The sequence below is a fragment of the Halichondria panicea genome, chromosome 7 (genome assembly GCF_963675165.1).
Source record: "Halichondria panicea chromosome 7, odHalPani1.1, whole genome shotgun sequence".
Classification (NCBI taxonomy): domain Eukaryota; kingdom Metazoa; phylum Porifera; class Demospongiae; order Suberitida; family Halichondriidae; genus Halichondria; species Halichondria panicea.
The window spans coordinates 6895557-6911525 of record NC_087383.1 but is presented as its reverse complement, the minus strand read 5'-3'; the positions used below and the strand labels follow the sequence as shown (position 1 = coordinate 6911525).

The following is a 15969-nucleotide window of genomic DNA, read 5'->3' as shown; positions in this document are numbered from 1 at the left end:
GATCACAGCAAAGAAGGAATCATCCCTCAATTATTCAAGAGCGGTGTCTTAATTAATTAATAAGCACAGCACATTGTATATATAGACTCGATCCCAGGCAGAGTTTTTGCTAAGGATCGAGGCCTCTTTTGTGTGCTCCAAAGATCCCAATAATTGTTACATATAATTATACCACTGTTAGCACAATATTGGCCATGCAGGCACACATTAATTATAATAATTATAACACATGCAAAGAAGTACAAAGCAGTCCCCCTCTCTCCCGACAAGCCAAACCTCAAGATCTCCTCTCCACCATGCAGAACAATGCTACAACAGGTTATACAAAGTCATAGCAAACTGTGTGCGACTACATGGACTGGAGGAAGTGTCTCAGACTGATGCAAATGCAGGGTTGCTGCATTGTACACGATTCAGCCCCTCCTTCTTTTTCTGCAGAAAACTGCTGAGCCAGCAATAATAATCTGATAAAGCGCATGTGCGCAGAAATCTTATAAAAAGGCTGACACACAAGATTTCTCCACATTTGTTCAAAATCAAGACCCGTTCTCTCAAGACTCTCGATTCTTCTACTCGCCAATCAGGTGGCCGGCCACGAACACTAAGGAATCTTCTCGAAGGCTACACGTACATGTATGGCCGGCCATACACAACGATATTATTATTATTATTATTATTATTAAGACTTTACAGCCTGTAACGTGAATGATATAAAAACAAGTGATTGTTGTAGCAAAGACTATAGCTGACAGACTGTGCCGCATTGAGCGACACAGCTGGATAATTTAATGATTACATGTGAAGCTAGCTATAATTACGTGTGTAGCATCTGTTGCATGGGCACATTAAGTGGTAGGTACATGGGATGTCAGAGACAAAGTTTTGTTTGAAGTGCTCCCAGAAGTAATGGTGGAGTGTATTCTTTGTTGAAGTTAGTGGTGCGCTGATATCCATCAGCATAGTGGGCATCAGGTTCCATAACCTTGTGATACGATTGAGGTAGAAGTGTCTGCTTGCGCTGTAGTGATTGGCTTGTACAGTGAGTTTGTTGTTGCAACTGAAGCGGGTGCGACCAGTAACGAATTTGATGTGATCTCTTATGTTGAAGTTGTCCGAGGGTTCCTTTAGTGACTTTACTAGAAACATTATGTCCTGTATTTCAAACCAGTACATTAGAGGTAGTAGCTTCAAATCGGACAGCCTTGATCTGTATGAGCTTGAGTAATCATTGAGTATGAATTTGGTGGCTCTCCTCTGGATTCTTTCTAGTTTTTGAATGTCCTTGATCAAATTTGGTCTCCAGACTTGGGAGCAGTAGGTGACCTGGGATCTAACTAGGGTTATATATAACGATTTTTTTGTGCTGGTTTCTGATTTCATTGAAATCGTCCGTCGGATGAGGTTAAGAGCTCGGTAGGCCTTAGATGATATGAGGTTATAATGCAGTGACCAGGAGAGGTTGTTGGCTATGCACAAGCCTAGGTCTTTTTCTTTTGTAGCAAAGTTAAGGTGAGAATTGTGGATTGAGTAGAGTGTATTAGGGTTGTCTTCGTGCCAGCTAGGATGAGTTATGCGCAGCACATTACATTTTCCTTCATTGAGTTGCATGTTCCAAGTAGTGCACCAGGATGACAACTGGTTGATGTCTGTTTGTAATTCCAATTGGTCTTCCGTAGAAGTGATGCACTTTACTAGCTTTGTGTCGTCCGCAAATAGAAATGGATTGGCAGATGAGATGCACTCCGGTAGGTCATTGATAAAAATAATAAATAACAGTGGGCCTAGGATGCTTCCTTGCGGAACTCTTGACACAACTGGTAAGTAGTTGGATGGAGTATTAATAACACTTGTGAAGTGTATCCTGTCTTGTAGGTACGATTTAAACCACAGCCAAAGAGGGCCTGTGATGCCTGTCTTTCCAAAGCTTTAGCAACAGCTCATTGTGTGGGACCGTGTCGAAAGCTTTCTTAAAATCTAGGTAGATGACATCTGTAGGTTTTCGGTTTTCTATGTTGTCAAAAACTTGGGAAAAGAATAGGATTAATTGAGAAAGACATGATCGGTTTCTTAGGAACCCGAATTGTTGGCATGTTATCTTTGGTCTCACGAATGTAATAATTTTCTTGTAGATGATAGTTTCAAAGACTTTGGATATAATTGGGAGAAGAGAGATGGGCCGAAAGTTTTCTACAAGATGGGGGTTGCCCTTCTTTGGGATTGGGCAGATTTTGTGGACCTTCCAGTGGGGTAGGAAAGTATGTGAAGATAGGCTAGAATTGAAAATGTGTGTGACTGATCTTGTGAGAGCGGTAGCACAGCATTTGAGGGTTGACGCATTTATATTATCGTGGCCTGGTGACTTTGTTGTGTCTAGTGAGGTGAGGGTTTCGTACACCTCAGACTCTTCTATAGAGATAGAGCTCAGTTGATAAGTGGGGGAGGGCATTTTGTCCCATGGAGGAAGTGTATAGTCACTTCTTGTGAATGTCGAGTTAAAGTATTTGTTGAAAATTTCAGCAATCTGTCCAGTATCTGTGATGATGGAGCCGTTGTGGATTATTGTTCTAGTTTGTGGACTTTTCTTACTTAGGTCGCGCAGATGACGGAATAGTTTACTTGGGTTGAACTTAAAGCATACTGCCAACGATTTTTCGTACTCAGATTTGGCAGTTGTCATTAGTTCCTAGAGATGAGTAGACAAGTTAGATAGCCTTAGGGATGTACTCTCAGTGGGTTTGGATTTGTTTCTGCGTGTAAGCGTTTTGCAGCGATTGATAGTATGTCTCATTTCTGTGGTATACCATTTTGGGCTTTTTGACTTCTGAGAGTTAAATTTGGGCACAAATATTTCCTGTGCTCTTGAGATGATTTTTTCTAGATGGACTGAACAGGCAGGCTTGGGTTGGCAGATAAAAAACTCAGACATGGAATTAAAATTTGCTTTTTTAAAGTTGTAGTTGCTGGCCGGTTTGTCTTTAGAGAGTAGTTTTGGTGTTTTTAAGCCAACTAGTGAGAACGTGATAAGGAAGTGATCAGACATAGGTGAACAATTAGACGAGTCAATGTGCAGGTTGAGTATCCTGTCTGGTGAATTCGTGCATACTACGTCCAGTATGTTTCCTTTTGTGTGTGTTGGAGATGCAATCAGTTGGAGAAAGTTCTGAGCGAAAAGTGAGTTACAAATAGAAACCGAGAGTGGAGTTTTTCCAGACAAAGATGACCAATCTACATCTGGGCAGTTTAGGTCGCCCACCAAGATGGTGTTGTGGTTTGGAAGAGACGATATGGCATTTGCCACTTCTAAAGAAAAATGTGCTGGTGGTACCCTCATCCATCACACTCTACTCGATAAACACCAGTCATCTCATTCATAATTATTATTTTACACAGCTATTATGTTTTGAGGGGCCCCTCGTTATTATAGAGCTCTATTATTTCAATAGTCACTATTGTGTTGTGTTGGTGTTGGAGACTAGGGTGCCTGGAATAGAGTGACTGGTGAGGAGTGTTGTATTAGCATATTACTGTGGCTGCAGTTGTGTGTGTTAGATGACCTAGCTGCTCTATTGATTTCTACAGAACTGAAAATGGACCACAAAAAACAATAAACTGCGAAATCAAGTGTCTAAGTCTACAAAATATCTTTAAGACAAGCTAGTTGTATACTGAAGTATCTACTCAAGTCCCTCGAAGAAACAAAGTTCTCCTCCTTAAGGACGAATGAGTGTGTATAATCTATATCACATGACATTAAGCCCCTCCCCCTAGCTACTGTTGTGTGTGTGTTGGTCTCCTCTCATGCAATCAATACACACTATACTGAGCTGCTCTGGTTGATGTGTATAATTGTTTCTACAGGGACACTGGAGGAACATGCAAGGACTCATACTGGCACTCCTCACCTGCATGGATAGGAGGCTGGAATGGCAGTTGTATTTTACTGAGCATTACAATTATGTAGTTACTGAGCATTATAATGACGTTCATTACTGAGCATTGTGTCCAATTAGCATGCTATAATCATGTGTCCTGACCTCTGACCCCAATCACCTCTTGTCACAATACATGTTGTGAGCCGGCCGGAGACCACTATAATGGAACTCTAATAGAGGAAGCGTCCAGTCTATGCATCGCACTGCTACTACTCAAGTACAAGTCTGCATGATATGGATCATTTCTCTACGTACTGGCAAAATTAACAAATTTCCCCCTCCTTAAAGACGAGTGAGTGTGTATAATCTGTATCACATGACATGCCCCTCCCCCTAGCTACTCTTGTGTGTGTGTGTTTGTAAGTTACTGAGCATTATAATAATTATGACTGACATGAGCATTATTGTATTAGTACTGAATTCCATGTTATGTGTTCCTCCCTCTACACTAATAATCTATTGTGTTTTACAATACAGACTACTGTTGGAATTCCAAGCAAGCAATGCAGAGCTGATTAATTTTAACTCGAACAAGCAAACTATTAGACATGTACTGAGACTGACTCCTTTACAGTATTGAGTCCCACTCCACCCCATGCATGCACTGCAAAAACACTTTTGTTAATTTAACAAACAAAAGTTTGTCCCGGTGATGAATCTCACATGACAGAATAATATTTGTTAGAATGACAAAGGTAAAACAACCTACAATGTTTTGTCATACAAGCAAAGAAATTATGTTAAAACAACAAAGTATTGTGTCATCTGAATTTCACCAATTTATTGTACTTCTATGTCAAAATAGCAAAGTGAATGTTGAATTAACACTGCTATAAAGTGAATTTCTTTGTTAAATTAACACTATACCTTTGTCATTTAATTAGTTGTTTTCTCGCGCACGTACGCACATGCAGAAGGTCAAACGGTATTAGAACAATGAGTTTATGATAGAACAAGATCACTGGATCACATGACATGCAGCACAATACATTTCTTCTGTCAATAAATTGTTTTTAGTGTTCATCACTTAGCGTTTCTTGAAATTCCAGTACAGTGAACTCAGGCGTTTTGTTTGGTTTCATGAATGCTACATCCCTCAGATCATTTTCGTCACAATAAGCCCCTACAGAACAAAAGATTGAAGTCACTATAGTTACCAACACATATGTAGTGCAAAATGTAAATAGTATAAGCTATCACCCCATGGACGAAGTTGACCAGTCGAAACCAGTGTAACTGACACGTGAGGACACATATACACACAAACTCGTAAATTAGTATGCTAGCTATCACCCCATGGACGAAGTTGACCAGTCGAAACCAGTGTAACTGACACGTGAGGACACATATACACACAAACTCGTATATTAGTATGCTAGCTATCACCCCATGGACGAAGTTGACCAGTCGAAACCAGTGTAACTGACACATGAGGACACATATACACACAAACTCGTAAATCAGTATGCTAGCTATCACCCCATGGACGAAGTTGACCAGTCGAAACCAGTGTACTGACACATGAAGACACAAACTCGTAAATCAGTATGCTACTGATGAAGTTGACCAGTCGAAACCAGGGACAGTTGCCCTCTAGCTAGCTATAATTATAGTTTTATGGAATTGGACATAACTTGCAAGTCGTTTCTTTGAAGTCGATGAAGGTGGTTAAGGTTAAGTAGACTCCTAGCTGGTACATTGTGGGGTACGGTAAAATCTGCAGCTGGAAGAAACATGCAAACACACTTATTTAACAATGAGCAAGCCGGATAACTTAAATTCTTTTTCTTTGAAGCTGGTACATGGTGGAGTACGCCGGTACGGTTAAGGTTAGCAGTGATTTGTAGACTGTGAATTCAGAGTTTTGGGATCATGTACATGCCAACAGCATGCAATGGAACTTAACTTTTTTCTTTGAGATGGTGGTACTAGTCTACTCTTTAAGAAAATCTGAAAGAGAGTATTGGGCAATAAGTTGAGTTTAGCAATGAGCACTGACTAACTTGCAATTGTCTTTTCTTTCAAGCTGCAGATGCAGGTGACTCTTGACTCCTAGATCCTAGCTGGTGTACATGGAACATGGTAGCCCAGGGCCAGGGGTACAGGCATGCAGTCAGTGATGGTATAAAGCTGCATGAGCAGCTGCAAGTCTGGTGCAGCTGCAAGCACCATGTGCTAAGTAATTTTGAGGCTCCGCCCACCCTGTTATTCCCTAAACGCCCCCTCATGCCACACCTATAGTTCCAGAGCTAAACTCTCCTTTATCAGAATCTGGCCTCGAGACTAGCTAGAGTTAGAGCTATAGAGAAAGCACTGCACTGCACTGAAGGACTCTGGAGGCTCCTGACTTCTTCACTGCCACTGTAAAACTTACCATGCCCAGTCACAAGTCTCCAATTGCTACATACACAATTGAACATGAGCATGCAAAGATATAAGCATCAGGGCAACTGAGATGTTTCAGTGTAGACAATTTTATTACGAGCTAGGGTAATCGAGTATAGGTTGAGTAGGTTGAAAATCAGCGATGCAAACTTGCACGTATCTTTTAGTAGAGTTCTAGCTGTAACTTTATAATTTGTTATTGTCACACATTAATGTTAATTTGACAATGAACGGTAACTTCCACTAAATGTGAGATCAACAACGCTTCGACAAAATGACAACACATGTGTTCAAATAACAATCTACCATTATAATAACAAATATTAATAGTTAGATAAACTATATTAATAGTTAAATAAACTATGATTTGTCGTTATAACAATAATTGCAGGAAATTGACAAACGTTTTGTCAAGATAACATTTTGTGCCGGTAGCAAACTGTGTCACAATAACAAAAGTGTTTTTGCAGTGTGCGTCCCCATGCATGCCTCTCTGCCATGCTCACCAGATTACAGGAAACAGCAAGCCTATCTACTATACTAGCTCCTACTGCTATACTCAAGTCAAGTCTCTATATCACTGGAAGGATTTCAATACAAACAACGTCCTCCTCCTTAAGGACGAGTGAGTGTGTGTGATTTGTATCACATGATACTAAACCCCTTCCCCTAGCTACTCTTGTGTAGTATAAACTGTATACATGCAAACACAGTGTTATATGTTAGTATTGAGAGGCTTAAGTGGTCATAGTCTAGTAGGCATGTGTATAATTGTTTCTATACAGGGACAGTGGACGGACAGCGACTGATACTGGCACTCCTCACCTGGGTTGTACTGCAAGGGTGGAGTTATATCCAGCATTATAATAATAGGCATCATTATTATTACTGCATGAGCATTACATTACATGCTGTGTCCTAACCTCTGCCCTAACAATGTTATTATCACAATACATGTTCTGGGAGACCACTGGCGGAATTTGGAGAATACTAAAGGAAACAACACTATACAGAGTATCTACTGCTACTATACATTAAGTCAAGTCTGTATGGAGCATCTCTTCACCGGCAATGACATCACTGGCATTGGTGGAATACAATGTCCTCCTCCTTAAGAAAAAGTGAGTGTCTATATTATATATGTATTACAGTGGAACCTCTGTTAACAACCACCTCCGAATAAAGGCCAGTTGCTATAAAAAAATTATAACAGCCAGGCACTCAGGTCCCAAATAACAGTTTGTGTACTACAATTAACAACCTCTCAACAAAGGCCACCTCTGATGTATAAAGGCCAAAACATTGATCCCCATGCATACAAAGGTGTTGGTTATAGAGGGGTTCCACTGTACATGCTCCTATAGCTATAATTATAGTGTTGTGTGTGTATTATGAGTTGCAACATTATTGTCCTATACAATCGTGTGTGTGTATTCTAACCCTCTGCCCTTGTACCCACAGCTACTACACTCAACTACATCTCATCAGTCATAATTCAATCATCAACTCGTTTTATTTATTGGGGGCCCTTTCATATTTTCATTTTTTTTCATTTTCGTTGTTATAAATCATGAAAGAAGAAGAAAAATGATCAGGAGGAGGAATGGTCAGGCCACACCCACAATGTACATGTGACCACGCCTCTAATGCAAGGCCACACCCACCTTTCCACACCTTCATGTGATCTGTGGGTGTGCCTAGTACTACATACACACACGATGCTTTGTCCCTGTATAGACAGTACGTATAACTATACTCGATTTCTAACCACCTGGATTTAACATAACCTTCAAACCAACTGGAACTAACAGAACCTTCTAATCAACTGGACTGGGATAGCCTCAATACAGTGTAAAAAAAAAGTGCGGTGAGCACACTAAAACCGTCGCATATAGCACACTTTTTCAAAAAAGCGTGCTATATGCGACGGTTTTAGTGTGTCCACCACACTTTTTTTCAATCATTTTTTACAGTGTAGGTAGGTGGTTTATACAACAACAATTGCTTGAGACTAATTTATTATGCATTTGCTGCAGATATCCCAGATGGTCCCATGGGCGGATGGGCGGGGGGCCAGCGATGCAGTGCCACATACTCGCGACGGTGCTGGCTGTCACACTGCATGGAGGGAGGACTATCTCTCTATAGTGTGCAAGAGCACTGCAAACTGAACACACTTTTGTAATTTCAATTTCTCAATGATTTGCTATAATTAATGTGGTTTTGAAAATTTAATAAGAGATTTTAACACAACAATTGTTGGATCAAGAGTTCATTAGCGCAACTCCCACAGGAAGCATTCTACCATACCTACGTCACAATATACAATCATTGCAAATGTAGATTCCACAGTGTATATACATGAATGCAGGCATATTGGTGTACAGGAACACTTGCTCAAGTCAACTATTACTCACAATTAATATTAGTTTGTATAAGAAGCTTCATGGGTATGATAATTATAGATTCAAGCAGAATACTGGAATCCGGAAACGTTTCACATCCACGTCACGTCATTACTGTATCATCTATGATTGTATGACTGAATGTGAAGCTTGCAATACCAACAGGGTAGTGAAATAAGAGTTGACCTTTTTTAGCATGATTAGTTTTAAAAGCATGCCTTATTTCCCCCTCTACTTCACACTCCTGTGTGACACCCCCCAAGCCGTCCAATGAGTCGTCCTCATGCATCCTCCACAGTGTCACCTTGTACTCCTCCATCATCTACAACTTCTCGTACACATTGAAGTAACGTATACATGTGCAAAACATGAGTATAATTATTTATCACAGAAGCTTTGGATTAGCATAATAAAAGCTATACCAGATATTGATTGCCACCCATCAAAAGCTGCATCCTATACACTAGCTCCACTGAATACTTCCTTGTCGATCATGACTAACCACTCACTTGTACTGGCTGCGATGCTCGTTGCCACATTATCTACTGCCACTAGCTATTTACTGGAGTATCCCACAATTCCCGAACCTTGCGGAAGCTCCTATAGGGATCGCCAAACGATCGCTTTCCCTCACCAGCCATTCACTATTTTTTCTGTGCGGGTGTGTATGGTAAGGATTATCAAAACTATGGAACAGCTTTCTTCCTTGTTATGCCTCGAGGCGTAGCCGCACAAGGGATACAGTAAAGCTGACTGTGTGTGTGTGTGTCTGTGTGTCTGTTCCAGCTGTAACTGCTCAACGGTTGCAATGCGACCAAAACTAACAGCTTCTATAGGCTTCTAGCCACGTTCTCTTGGATTTTGATTCGTGGATTTGCAAACTAAAGCTTCTTTCTCGAGTTATGGCTAGTTTGACTCACATTGAAGGCTGTTGCAGTCTCTTCAGAATCTTTCATAGCATCATCTGTCCGCACAAACTTTCTATTCAACATATGAGTTAGCCTTGCACTAAAGCGCTAGCTTTTTGTTAGCTACAATACTCAGAAAATATCTGTTAAAACAGCTAGCTAGCAGTAGCCATTTGTGAAATTGATCTCTTTGGACACACCCTTTAATTATTCCTGTGTATGTAATGCGCATGCGCGCTCATTCCCCACGTGTGAGAAAATAATAATATCCAAGATCCAGATCCAGATCCTCCTGGCAGAATCATCTTTGTCTTGAAGGCCTGGTAAGCCACAAAACACTACCATATAACAATATAGATAACAATATGCATGTACACAGGTCTTTTCTTCTTAGATATTATATACACTGAACTACAGATCTTGGAAGAATCAATTTTCTTCTTTCTTGAGGTCCTAGTAAGCCACATAATACAACAATAGATGCATGTAAATAAGTCTTTTTTTCTCAGTGACTTTATATAGATAAGCTAACTTTAATATAAAATTCATTATAGAAACTAATATAACACTCTAATACTTTTCAGCGAAAGCAAAAACATGGCGAGAGGCATTAGCACAGCGCCAGCTTGAACACTAGTTTTGTCAGTAGTTAATCTGTGTGACGATCATAACCCTCTTGTGCTTCTCACCAGCATTGGACTTTCAATCGGCGTGGTCTCGAGGCTAAGTCTCGCGAGGACAAGTCTCGCCATCAGGGACATCGATGGAGCACTGAAGAAACTCGTGAAGACCCAGTGAGGGTGGAGTATAGCGGGGTAAGAGTGAGGTGGTGTGGGTATAGCCCTACTGAGGAACACACTATGGAGCAAATACCAGCTCAGCATTTCAAATGCCATTTGATGGACTAATTAAGAATGACAAGCGGAAAGAAACGCTTTGAACGAAGTGATGACAACTGGCTGGAGGAAAAAGGCTCGGGAAATAAGTATGGTTGTCCCAAAATTAATACCAGGAATAGGTTCAAAGGTCGTCCTGTGGACTTCAGACAACAGTGGAGAGGTAAACAATTATCTCAGTAGTACATACTGAATGCACTTGTCAAACTAATGCCCCCTACCAGGGATAGGTGGGGATTATACCAATCACATGATCTAATCTCACTACCTTTATGAGTTCCATCTCTGTAAGATTGTACACACACACACACACACACACACACACACACACACACACACAGGGTTTGTGGTTCGTATCAGCGGTGGCAATGACAAGCAGGGCTTCCTCATGAAATAAGGTGTCCTCACTAATGGCCTTGTTAAGCTCCTCCTCAAGAAGGGGCACAGTTGTTACAGACCCAAACGCACTGGAGAGAGGAAACGCAAGTCAGTGAGAGGCTGCATAGTGGACAGCAACCTGAGTGTGCTCAATCTAGTCATTATCAAGAAAGGTGGGTACACAACTCTGCTGATTTAGATGTACTCTGATGAGAATTGTCTCTGTTAGGTGTAACTATTGGGCAGGGTTTCATAATTATATACACAGTATACTGCTGTCAAGCACACAATCAAGTTGGGGCGTCACCAACTTGCCCCTGATTGGTAGGTTCTTATTTTCTTTTTCGCGTACTTTTACAAAATTGTAATGAGGTCATTGTTACCCAGAGTGTCCCCTCAGATCTGTGCCCGGCCCTACACTGTGTTCCGATGGTGTCCTGGTGCTAAGATGCACTACAAGAGAACAGAGGTCTGCCAGTCATGTGCTCAACTCAAGAACGTCTGTCAAACCTGTCTCCTTGGTGAGCCCTGTCACTATATAACCCCTAACTGTTGCTATGGTGACACACAATCATCAGTACACTGCATTCAATACTTCCTAGAACAACTTTTTTCAAGTCATGAATTTGTATAAAAAGTCTCACAGTATACAATGTATCTCTCCAGGGTGTCATACAGGGAAATAAGAAAAGTAACCAGAAAATGTTGTTAAAAAAAGGTCAACTGTTATTTCAATACCCAGCTATGGACACTCAGTCATCATTGAAAGGGGGGGAAAATTGGAGCTAGGGGGGATATCCCCCTTCCCCCCCCCTAGCTTTACTCGCTTTTATTTGAGCATTAAAAGTCTGTCACTCTTAAAACTAATAACTTGTTGTGTGTATGGAGGCTTTATCCGAATAGCCGTGGTTATGATTTCATACGTAGTACCGCCCACCGCGGAACCATTTTTACAAGTATATACTTCCAGTTTTCAGCCCTTAGCAAAAAAAGGTGCGTAGCTTCGAAACCGTAGCAGTTTTCTTTGGGCAACTTTGCAGCTAGCTAGTCTACAGTAGCTACTCTATCAGGATCTCCTGGACTCCAACGGAATTGTCAACCAGCCAAGGCCACAGCGAAGGATCCTTTTAGAGGTAAGATTTTGTGCGTATAACGATCGTACTTGTAGCTTGTGCAGCGTTTATAAGCCTTCTTAGCTGATATACTATGCTTAGATACCTACTTAGATGCCTCAGAGTGTGCAGAGTATAGTTTAGTAGTAGCTAAATAAGTTTACAGACCCTTTTTTAGAGTGTAGTCTATACGGTTAGATATTCATTTTTATCTTTTTGTTCAGCATTCGCCTCTGGCAAAGAAAGATGCATAACTTTGAAACTATAACCGTTTTCTTTAGGTAATTTCCTAGCAAACTAGTCTACAGCAGTTACTCGTCATGATCTCCTGGTTTCCAATGGAAGAGTCTACCAGCCAATGCCACAGCGAAGAATTAATTCAGAGGTAAGCTTTTTGTGCGTAAAACGATCGTACTTGTAGCTATTGAAGCCTTTATAAGCCTTCTTAGCTAATGTACTATACTTAGATACCTACTTAGATGCCTCAGAGTGTGCAGAGTATGCTTTAATAGTAGCTAAGTAAGGTTACAGCCTGTTTTCATAGTGTAGTCTACACGGTTAGATATTCAATTATTTATCTTGTTCAGCATTCTCCTCGTGCAAAGAAAGATGCAACTAACTTTTAGGCAACTGCCTAGCATTCTCTGTCGGGATCTCCTGGTTTGGAACGGACCAGCCAAGGCCACAGCACTTCATAGGTAAGCTTTGTGGCTGTGTATTAAACTGCTAGTACGCTTACTCTACATATAGATAGCTTGTAAAGTAGTAAATGTACACTGGTTACGTGTTACAGTCAGTACTAAGTATTTCTACTCATGTTCAACATGCAGGATAGAAACTCATAGGAGTTGACGCTTTATACAACTAGTTACATGTTCTTATGCCATAGCATAAAACAGGGGTTGCCAGTGTGGCAAAACCACTTCTCGCACTGTAGGCAAAACCATGCTGTGTCCTTCCTTTTGTTTTTCTGATAACACAGATGGCAACGACCTCTGCGTACATCCTGGTGGTGAAGAGGGAAGTGAGCTATTCCTAGCGATTTCAAGGGTGTCTTGCTCTTTTTGGAGCAGTAGTCGCCAATTAGCTTCTTGGCCAACTCGTGACGAAATGAGAGGAGGGTTTTCAGTGCGTTGGTGGGTGAATACTGTCGATATAATATGTAGCTGTTCGTAATGCAAATATCCTTTAGGAAGAAGTAAATGTACATATAAAACTTATGGAATTTTGTAGGGCATCTGTAGTACCCTCTGAGCTGATCCCCTCTGTCGACACCCCCCATGAAGCGATTATAGTCCTCGATGCTCTGTGGGCACGGGACGGAGATTTTTTCGCCTGTCTTGACTGTACGTTGTACATGCAGAGGTGACCGAAGTGGCATCAGAGGGCTGTGGAGATCACACGGACAACCCTATTGTCGCTGAGACCGTCACCTTTTTCTTTCTGGAGAGTCATGTATTCCCCCCTGAAAAGGTAAATAATAATTATGCTTATTACTTTCTGTCAGCTTTGGCTGCTTGAGAGCCTTGGGGAAGCCTCTGCGGTCAGCGTGAGCTGTACCACAAGTATAAATGCCATCCTTCTCCAAGTCTTCTAACAGTTTGACAGACGTGACGAGGCTGTGAGGTCTTTCACAACTCGTGCTCCCAGTTGCTTCTCTGGTGTGGCTTCTCTCCCTGTATACACTTGTAGCATGTGGAAGTACCCGTCTGCTAGGACCCAAACCTTGATTCCTCTTTTCACAGGTTTATTTGGGAGGTACTGTTCAGTGCAGATCTACCCTGAAACTTTATCATTGCCTCGTCTACTGCAACTTCACGGCCTAAGTTGTATGCAGCAGAACAGCGCTCGTTGATCTTATTGAAGAGGGGGCGTACTTTGGCCAAACGATCGCTACCTGGGGTGCCTGGAGTCGGGAGAGTGGTGTTGTCCGTGAAATGGAGGTATCGTCGGATGTCCCTAAAGCGATCGCGTGAGATCTTCGATGCAATTGGTGAGTAGTAGAATTGCACGTCTCTCCTCCAATCATTTTGAATCGATGGGAGTTTCACGATCCCCATGAAAATGCAGAATCCCATGTAAGCCTTTAGCTCAGCAGTCGTGAGTGGGGTCCATTTATCATGTTGTAGTGGGGTCATCATTTGCCTAGCGTATCAATTTGTCTCGGCTACTATGTTATCCATTATTTCAGTGGTAAAGAAATGCTGGAATATGTCTAAGGAAGAACTTGAGATGGATACAGCTGGGCCTACAGATTGGATGAAGGCCTCTCGAGAATGGTCTTGAAGGGTGGGAGTCCAAGGGCAGGGGGAACTGTTTCAGGTGTGTGTGTGTGTGTGTGTGTGTGTGTGTGGCTTAGGCAAATTTACAATTGTTGTGTAGTAACCAATTACAACTTGTCTGTACTGTGTTGTGCCACTGGCCTATAGGACATTGTGTTATTATAATGGTGTGCAACTCATTATTACCTCTTACTTGTGTAAAGTTATAATTGTCATGTTTTAGGCATTCCAAAGGTCACTTCAATTGTGGTTGTACTTTTTGGCTTCTGTGAGATAATTATTTTTACATTGTCTGTTCCCAATGCCAATGTATTAGGCCTGCAATCCATGCTTTTGTATTATTCTCAATGATTGTTGATAACCTGGGGAAAGTCTGTACAGATTCTCTCTATTATTGTCATGTGTTGTGCCACTGGCATAGGACATTGGTTGTGTGTTATTATGGTGCAACTATAACCTTTTTGTAGGGTCATGTTTTAGGCATGCCAAAGGTCACTTCAATTGTGGTTGTAGTTTTAGGCTTCTGTGAGATAATTGTTTTTACTTGCAATGTAATGTCTGTAGTAGGCACCTGTCTGTAGGCACCCTCCAATTCTTTATGCTTTTTTGTTCCCAATGTATTCCCATGCAGTGATAATGTATTTAGAATTCTCAGAGGCCACACATTATTTATTTTGTTCCCTGTTGCAATTTAAATTTTGTTTGGCTTTCTGTGTGTGCATAACAGACACTTTTTGTAGTGTTATTATCTGTTCCCAATGCTAATGTTTAGGCACTCCCAAGGCTACAATTCCTTTATGAAATGTCCCTTATGAAATTAGGTCAATTTGATCCTAATCACTATGCACCTGGCTTTTAGCTTTCTCTGTGTGTGTGCATAAGAGGCACTTCTTTGTACAGTTCCCAATGATAGCTTGTTGACTCAGAATCATGGTCACTGCTATCCAGGAGATCTTGCAGTACCTCCTCTCTAGTATACGAAAGCCTCTAAGTCATTGTTGTCCTGTAGAACTAATTTTTATTGTGTTTGTTGTGTTGTATCTTCACTTTGAATTTTAATATTGAATGCAATTTTCACTTAAAAATACAAATACAAGCATATTTTTGATAGCTAACCTGTACCCAGTTTCAATGTTCGTGTTAACTGCTCTGCCCTTGAAAAACTCGAAGTTTTGCACACTTGATGAACATTTCCCACTATAATTATACGTACGGTAATCGTCTAATTTCATGCTAAAGAATGTGTGTGCCTTTTGATGGAGGAATCAATGATTGATTTTAGTATACGTAGCTATACCCACATTGTACTATTATATACAGCTAAAATCCTAGTCACACCCACACACCCCACCCCACCCACCCACCCACACACACACACACACCCACACACCACCCACAGGCACAAGGCAGACTAGTGTCCTCCTGGTGAAGCTACACCTTCAACTGTATGAGATGTACACACAAGAACACAATCTGCTTGACTTCAAGACTGTGACCTGGTCCCATACTAACTTTAATTTATTAGCTTACTAGTGACCTACGTATATACCACAACCTTGTAATACATTATTTTATTCTTTCATGCATGTTTGTTCATTGCAGTTCTTGATAATATTATAATCATGATGACTATTTTGGTAGTGGGTAGAAATTATACACTATAATTATTAT

At 41.0% G+C, this 15969-nt stretch overlaps 3 long non-coding RNA genes across 5 annotated transcripts in view; all 3 read left to right on the top strand.

Annotated features, from left to right (window-relative positions):
* LOC135338559 (uncharacterized) overlaps positions 1-15909 on the top strand; it is a 51907-nt gene extending 35998 nt beyond the window's left edge. Inside the window, exons 5-7 of one of the 3 annotated variants that reach the window (XR_010395574.1) lie at positions 12604-12714; positions 12999-13152; positions 13261-15909. This is a non-coding gene — a long non-coding RNA (uncharacterized LOC135338559). The other 2 variants (XR_010395572.1, XR_010395573.1) reach the window with 2 other exon arrangements.
* LOC135338660 (uncharacterized) lies at positions 6800-7886 on the top strand. Its single transcript, XR_010395707.1, has 3 exons — positions 6800-6942; positions 7103-7438; positions 7779-7886. It is a non-coding gene; the product is annotated as an uncharacterized LOC135338660 (long non-coding RNA).
* Positions 9477-12267, top strand: LOC135338626 (uncharacterized). The gene is made up of 5 exons (XR_010395665.1): positions 9477-9953; positions 10323-10689; positions 10868-11077; positions 11305-12037; positions 12241-12267. It is a non-coding gene; the product is annotated as an uncharacterized LOC135338626 (long non-coding RNA).
* Positions 15910-15969: the final 60 nt, after the last annotated feature.